This window comes from Sinocyclocheilus anshuiensis, unplaced genomic scaffold (genome assembly GCF_001515605.1).
Source record: "Sinocyclocheilus anshuiensis isolate Anshui unplaced genomic scaffold, SAMN03320099.WGS_v1.1 scaffold524, whole genome shotgun sequence".
NCBI classification, from domain to species: Eukaryota; Metazoa; Chordata; class Actinopteri; order Cypriniformes; family Cyprinidae; genus Sinocyclocheilus; species Sinocyclocheilus anshuiensis.
Genome location: NW_015555703.1, coordinates 2863902 through 2871830, shown reverse-complemented (window position 1 = coordinate 2871830; position 7929 = coordinate 2863902). Strand labels below are relative to the sequence as shown.

The 7929-nt window shown below is 36.3% G+C and overlaps 1 protein-coding gene across 1 annotated transcript in view; it reads right to left on the bottom strand.

Annotated features, from left to right (window-relative positions):
- The window catches only part of LOC107671707 (zinc finger protein 521), an 87046-nt gene that overhangs the window by 12090 nt on the left and 67027 nt on the right, over positions 1–7929 (bottom strand). The gene's annotated exons all lie outside the window — the stretch shown is intronic.

Below are 7929 nucleotides of genomic sequence, written 5' to 3'. Positions count from 1 at the left end.
GCTTTTTTTTTATTTTTTTTTTTTTTTTTTTTTGAAACTATGATACTTTTTGTTTGCAGGATCCTTTGATAAATACAATGTTCGAAGTACAGTATTTTTATTTGAATTGTATTTATTTTTTTATCAATGTTTTTACTGTCACTTTTCATCAGTTTAATGTGTCCTTGATGAATAAAAGTATTAATTAAAAAAAAAATCTGTAAAAAAGAGAAGGAAGAAATGACAGAGGGTGGGAAGTTTGAAAAAAAAATAAAATAAATAAAAATAAATACTTCCATGTTATTTCATAGTTTTACTGAGTTTACTATTATTCAAATATGTAGAAAGCAGTTATAATAAATAATGAGTGGAGGGTTCTTTTGGCTGCAGTGTACATACAATAAAACTACTTTTTCAAAAGAACATGTTTCGAATATCATAAAGTTATAAGAAATATAAACACTTCATGTCTGAAACTAAAATTTAATTTCTCTCCGTTTCTCTCTCAAATCACTTTTCTTCATGGATCACATACAGTAGCAAACACTTAACCAGCATTTTACAGTAGTGTTTGTGGTAAAACACACACACATGAGGACTTAGAGGAAGTTCTCTCTGGTTATTTTTTTCATAATATTCCTCAGTTCAAATGAGGAAAGACATATGTTCTGTTTTCCGAGCTCAATTTTTACAGTTTGGCAGCATATGAAAGAAGTATTGTCATGAATGAGTGAATCAAGATGCTGGGAAACCCGAATGTTTCCAGTCCTTCGCATCATGGGAGAACCAATCCCACCTGCGCACAACTCTTTCGGTCAAAACACTCGGCAAATGTTGATTCACCATCCAGCTGGAAGTCTCCAGGGTTTGGCAGGCTCTGCTCTGTGTCTGAGTGGATAATGGTCAGCGGTCAGTGTTTTGAGTCATAGTGAACAGTGAGGAATAATGATGTGCTTTATTTAGAGCCACTGTAGGGACATAAACAAGCACAGGATCTGCAGTCCCTTCCTCATGCAAAAACACTGTCTCTATTAGTCAACAGTGCTAATTATATTGACATTATTAATATTCATGCAGACACTATTTATGCGTAGCCTGATTTCAGTCTCATATAATCTTTGAAATGGCACTTAAAACACATAGTGCGTCTGTGTGCCTTTAATTAAGCGATAGAGCTGCTGAGTGCGTGTGTGTGCATGCGTGCGTGCGTGCGTGCGTGCGTGCGTGTGTGTGTGTGTGTGTGTGAGAAAGCATGCAGTTATTCTCAAAGGAGTACTTCAAACATGCTGTTTGTTTTCAGAGACCCATATGTTAATGGTGGCTAGTCGCACACACACACACACACACACACACACACACACACACACACACACACACACACACACACACACACACACACACACACACACACACACACACACACACACACACACACACACACACACACACACACACAAACACACACGACGAGTCATGTCTCTGAGGTAAAGAGTGAGTTCTGGTCTTCATTTGAATTTCTTACGAGGGATAAACAACTTTTGCCTTCATGTCACTGTGGATTTTGGATTTAGATGCAAATTTGATGTTCACTGCTACCAAGCAAGCTTTATTTAGGTCAATGAGAACCTGTGTCTTCTAATTCACATTAGAGGTCATACAGGTAAAATGATCTGGCCCTGCATCTGGGTTTGAGATCCTGCATATGAGCATAAATGAGCGATAATATATATATAGAGAGAGAGAGAGAGAGAGATGGACGTGATTTGTTTTCAACCATGTAGAAAATGGTTACTAGTACAATGGTAGACTACAATTTCCATTATCTGTAAAACTTTACAATAACATTGTTTTTGTTAACATTAGTTAATCCATTAGTTGATCGAAAACTAACAATGAACAAGATCTGCATACAGCATTCAAATAACACTTCACAATAAGGCCCTAGTAGTTAACACTGGGTAATGCATTATCTAACATTAACTAGCATTAAGTAATACATTTGTTACAGTATTTATTAATCTTTGTTATATAAAAGTCAACTGTTCATTGTTAAACTCATGTAAGCTCAGGACCATGAAATAATATTAACAGATGCCAATTTTGATTTTAATAATGTATTAGTAAATGCTGACATGAAAATTAACCAAGATTAATAAATGCTTTAGAGGTATTTTTATTTTTAGTTAATGTTAACTAATGTTGTTAACTAAACTGAACAAATAGAACCTTATTTTAAAGCGTTAAGTTCGACATATACTGATGCATTTCTAAATATTGATAACTTAAATGGTTATCATTTGTTAATGCGTCATTTAACATATGAACTAACAACTCCTCTTTACATTAATTTACCTTGGTTTATGCCTATTTATTCATTTGCAAGTCTTAACATTCAAGGTGCATGACATAGTAATACACCAAGTAATGTAGAATAGAAATAGGTCACACTTTACAGTAAGGATCACAAATGTGCAGAATGGGATTATGGGATGCTACTTATGCATGCTAATATTAGAGTGCGGCTCCATTGTTTTATTAAAAAAAAAAAAAGGCATCCATGAGGATAATGAATGCACAGATCTTCTTTTTTAATTTATTCAAATACATTTATTTATAATGAGGCTTATTCATCATATTACTCGGTAAACTCAGTGTTAAGGAACCAATGAATGATTTGATAGAAAAGTACAATCTTAAAAAAAAAAGCACATTTGACTGTTTAATTGTTATTATTTGGTATCACTTGTATTAAATGTATTGTACAGAAGTTATTTTTTGTATTGATGGTGACATATTCACAAACCCAGGGCCAGGCAGCATTATCGTGCACACAACTGAGTGTAAAACAGTTGTGTTTTGTTGTGTAAAGTGAGACAAAAGCTCATAAGCGGCATGCAGAGTGTTTGTTCTGCGCTCGGCTTCCTCCAGGGTGAACGGAGCTACTTTCAGCTGCGGGCTGCCCGACTTCACATAGCTGTCAAATGCGTCCCATGAGAGCCACACTTCTGACATCTCCCCACTGCCTCTGGATGGCTCCTCGACTCCTCTTTCACCTCCTTCCCCCCTCTTTCTCTCTCATCCTCCCTCGCTTTGCATGATCACGCTGCGTCTGTCCTTCCTTCATTCCTGCCTCCACTCTCTCCGGCTGCAGTCCCCAAACAAACGCTTCTATTAAAACTGCTCGTCTTGAAATAATACATTAAAATTGTATATCATTTCGGATTTTCCACTGGTGAAATGATCAATATTTGAGGCCACCATATTCTACTCAGTGAAGAGCATAAACGTTTCAGCTGAGTCTCAGACTGTTTTCACACTAGGTTTGATTGTTTCAGTTCCAACCCTGGTCCCAGGAGGTGTGTCTTATATTTGATATATTAAATACATTATATTTGACTATGACCCATGCACTTTTTTTTTCCCCCAGTCAAAACATATTTTAATATATGCCAAATATGTTGAAAACATGTAAAGCTCAATTAAATATATTTTTAATTTGAAAATATATTTACTTTCAACCTTCATATACCAAAATGTATTTCAGGGTCCAGAAAATACATTTTCAGTCTTACAGTCTAAATTTAGGCTAAATGAAAATGTGGATGGAATAGCCTACTAGAGATCAAAACTAGATTTATAATGATTTATTAATATGTAATTTCTTTTTATATATTGCAATTTATTTTTTTTGGAACATGCTGATTTTTATTAAAATGTGTTATATGTACACATGTATTATAAAGAACAAAGAAGGTTTTTCTGACATATGTGAATGTATTTTCTTGGACAGAAATGTTTGGATGGCAAAATATATTTTCAAATGCTTGAAAAAAAATATTAATATTTTTTTTATTATATATTTTTTTTAAATATTCAAACAATAGCCAAAAATATATTGATAGAAAATATATTTCCGTAAATATATTCTGAAACATAATTTAGCAAACCTATTTTTATGCCATTTTTTATATGTATATTTTTAAATACATTTAATATATTTATTTTTTTGCCATATTTGGAACCACAATGCATCAGTGTCATCAACATGAGCGCAAACAGCAGCTGATTACCCCTGTGTATAAATAACCACTCAAGAGGAGATTTTTGTTTTACCAAAACTCAACAAGCACAGAACGGTGTTTGCATCTGTCTGCTGCAAATACACTATAAGAGATGCAAAGAATGCGATCTGCTGTCTGAAGGCTTCTTCTGTGGAGAAAAGCAGCAATTAAAATACACTCACTGCTCTGTTTGCAGGGCATCAGTCACACTTGTTGGCAAGGTGAGTTAGAAAGCACTCACACAATTGACCAAACCCCAGGCTACTGTTTTCAAGCAATCCATAAATTTTGCACAAATTAAATGATCTAACTAGTGTGAAAACACCCCTAGATCAGTGTTGGGATGTTTGTGTGACGCATGTGTTCATAGGTTTGTCACGATTTCTGCAGTGCGGATGCAGAGCTGCTTTCTTCTCTCTCTCTTTCTCTCTCTGCTGCATGATCAATATGAGTGCGGAAGGAGATGCGGGACCTGTCTGTCAGGCGCCAACACCATATAAAGCCAAAATGAAAAAAAAAGAGCCCTGTAGATCAAGTCAGTAAGAATGAGAGAAGCAGAGAAAGACAGAGAGAGACAAATGAAGCATGTTGTTGTGGCGGCAGTAGAGAAATACATCAAGATAAAGTGATTGTAAAAGATGCATCTTAAGGTTTAAAGTTATATGCTTGACGTAGCTCCCGAGTCAGGGCTTCGCAAACCTTCTTTTGAAACAAGAACACCCTGGATGGATTTTCTCCGTAGAGAAAAGCAAATACCTTTTAATGCAGACCTACCAAAGGCTTTGAGGTTGTGAAGCAATGCTATAAATGACAGAAAACTGTTTGTCTGTAGAAACTGCAAATGTGATTTTACGTTTTAAAATCATGTTCATTTGTTGAATTCCTACTGTAAATATATCAAAACTTCATTTTTTGTAAGTAATATGCATTGCTAAGAACTTTATTTGGATGACTTTAAAGGTGATTTTCTCAGTAATTTAATTTTTTTTTTTTTTTGCACCCTCAGATTCCAGATTTTCAAATAGTTGTATCTCGGCCAAATATTGTCCTATCCTAACAAACCATACATCAATGGAGGGCTTATTTATTCAGCTTTTAGATGATATAAAAATCTAAATTTCGAAAAATTGACCCTTATGACTGGTTTTGTGGTCCAGGGTCACATATGTTCTTTTAAAGTACTCATATTTACATTTAAGGTACTAATACACACCCTTGAGGGGTAAACAAGGTACAAAGGTTCACCTTTTCAAAAGGTACCACCCCAGTGACAGCTTTCGTAGCTTTATTTCTGAGAGTGTATTTTGATTGTTTGAATACAGTTCCATCATAAACGTGCAGGTGTTTTTGAAAGCCCGACTTAAGCAACAGTTGAAAGAGTCTGAAATGAAGCTTTTCTGAAACTGAGCAGCAAACAGCCTCTGTGAGCTCTGGGATTTCATTATGGAGACAGTTAACCCTGCTGACACCAGAGATGAGACGCTTTCCTCTCAGGACGGGGTCTGATCCCACTCCCACCCTCCTTCACATCCAGAGACAGAGCAGATCATTAACACCGACATCCACTAATACTGCATGCGCTCTGTCTGTCCTGCTCTTCTCACTCACTGTCACAATAACACACTACCAGTCAAAAGACTGAGGAAATCAGTGTCTGTGTGTGATCTTAAATGCATGGAGAAGATTGCATGGAGTGATCTTGATAAAGGAAAACCAGTATGTGAATTTGGTGTTTACAAAGTATATCATGGTGCAGCTCATGAAAGAATATCCAGTGTGAGCAGAATCATACTTCCATTTGTGTTATTTCAAAGTTTTGATGATTTTAACATTCTAAAATGTGACCCTGGACCACAAAACCAGTCATAAGGGTCAGTTTTTTGAAATTGAGATTTAAGCAAACCTATTTTTATGCCATTTTTTATATGTATATTTTTAAATACATTTAATATATTTATTTTTTTGCCATATTTGGAACCACAATGCATCAGTGTCATCAACATGAGCGCAAACAGCAGCTGATTACCCCTGTGTATAAATAACCACTCAAGAGGAGATTTTTGTTTTACCAAAACTCAACAAGCACAGAACGGTGTTTGCATCTGTCTGCTGCAAATACACTATAAGAGATGCAAAGAATGCGATCTGCTGTCTGAAGGCTTCTTCTGTGGAGAAAAGCAGCAATTAAAATACACTCACTGCTCTGTTTGCAGGGCATCAGTCACACTTGTTGGCAAGGTGAGTTAGAAAGCACTCACACAATTGACCAAACCCCAGGCTACTGTTTTCAAGCAATCCATAAATTTTGCACAAATTAAATGATCTAACTAGTGTGAAAACACCCCTAGATCAGTGTTGGGATGTTTGTGTGACGCATGTGTTCATAGGTTTGTCACGATTTCTGCAGTGCGGATGCAGAGCTGCTTTCTTCTCTCTCTCTTTCTCTCTCTGCTGCATGATCAATATGAGTGCGGAAGGAGATGCGGGACCTGTCTGTCAGGCGCCAACACCATATAAAGCCAAAATGAAAAAAAAAGAGCCCTGTAGATCAAGTCAGTAAGAATGAGAGAAGCAGAGAAAGACAGAGAGAGACAAATGAAGCATGTTGTTGTGGCGGCAGTAGAGAAATACATCAAGATAAAGTGATTGTAAAAGATGCATCTTAAGGTTTAAAGTTATATGCTTGACGTAGCTCCCGAGTCAGGGCTTCGCAAACCTTCTTTTGAAACAAGAACACCCTGGATGGATTTTCTCCGTAGAGAAAAGCAAATACCTTTTAATGCAGACCTACCAAAGGCTTTGAGGTTGTGAAGCAATGCTATAAATGACAGAAAACTGTTTGTCTGTAGAAACTGCAAATGTGATTTTACGTTTTAAAATCATGTTCATTTGTTGAATTCCTACTGTAAATATATCAAAACTTCATTTTTTGTAAGTAATATGCATTGCTAAGAACTTTATTTGGATGACTTTAAAGGTGATTTTCTCAGTAATTTAATTTTTTTTTTTTTGCACCCTCAGATTCCAGATTTTCAAATAGTTGTATCTCGGCCAAATATTGTCCTATCCTAACAAACCATACATCAATGGAGGGCTTATTTATTCAGCTTTTAGATGATATAAAAATCTAAATTTCGAAAAATTGACCCTTATGACTGGTTTTGTGGTCCAGGGTCACATATGTTCTTTTAAAGTACTCATATTTACATTTAAGGTACTAATACACACCCTTGAGGGGTAAACAAGGTACAAAGGTTCACCTTTTCAAAAGGTACCACCCCAGTGACAGCTTTCGTAGCTTTATTTCTGAGAGTGTATTTTGATTGTTTGAATACAGTTCCATCATAAACGTGCAGGTGTTTTTGAAAGCCCGACTTAAGCAACAGTTGAAAGAGTCTGAAATGAAGCTTTTCTGAAACTGAGCAGCAAACAGCCTCTGTGAGCTCTGGGATTTCATTATGGAGACAGTTAACCCTGCTGACACCAGAGATGAGACGCTTTCCTCTCAGGACGGGGTCTGATCCCACTCCCACCCTCCTTCACATCCAGAGACAGAGCAGATCATTAACACCGACATCCACTAATACTGCATGCGCTCTGTCTGTCCTGCTCTTCTCACTCACTGTCACAATAACACACTACCAGTCAAAAGACTGAGGAAATCAGTGTCTGTGTGTGATCTTAAATGCATGGAGAAGATTGCATGGAGTGATCTTGATAAAGGAAAACCAGTATGTGAATTTGGTGTTTACAAAGTATATCATGGTGCAGCTCATGAAAGAATATCCAGTGTGAGCAGAATCATACTTCCATTTGTGTTATTTCAAAGTTTTGATGATTTTAACATTCTAAAATGTGACCCTGGACCACAAAACCAGTCATAAGGGTC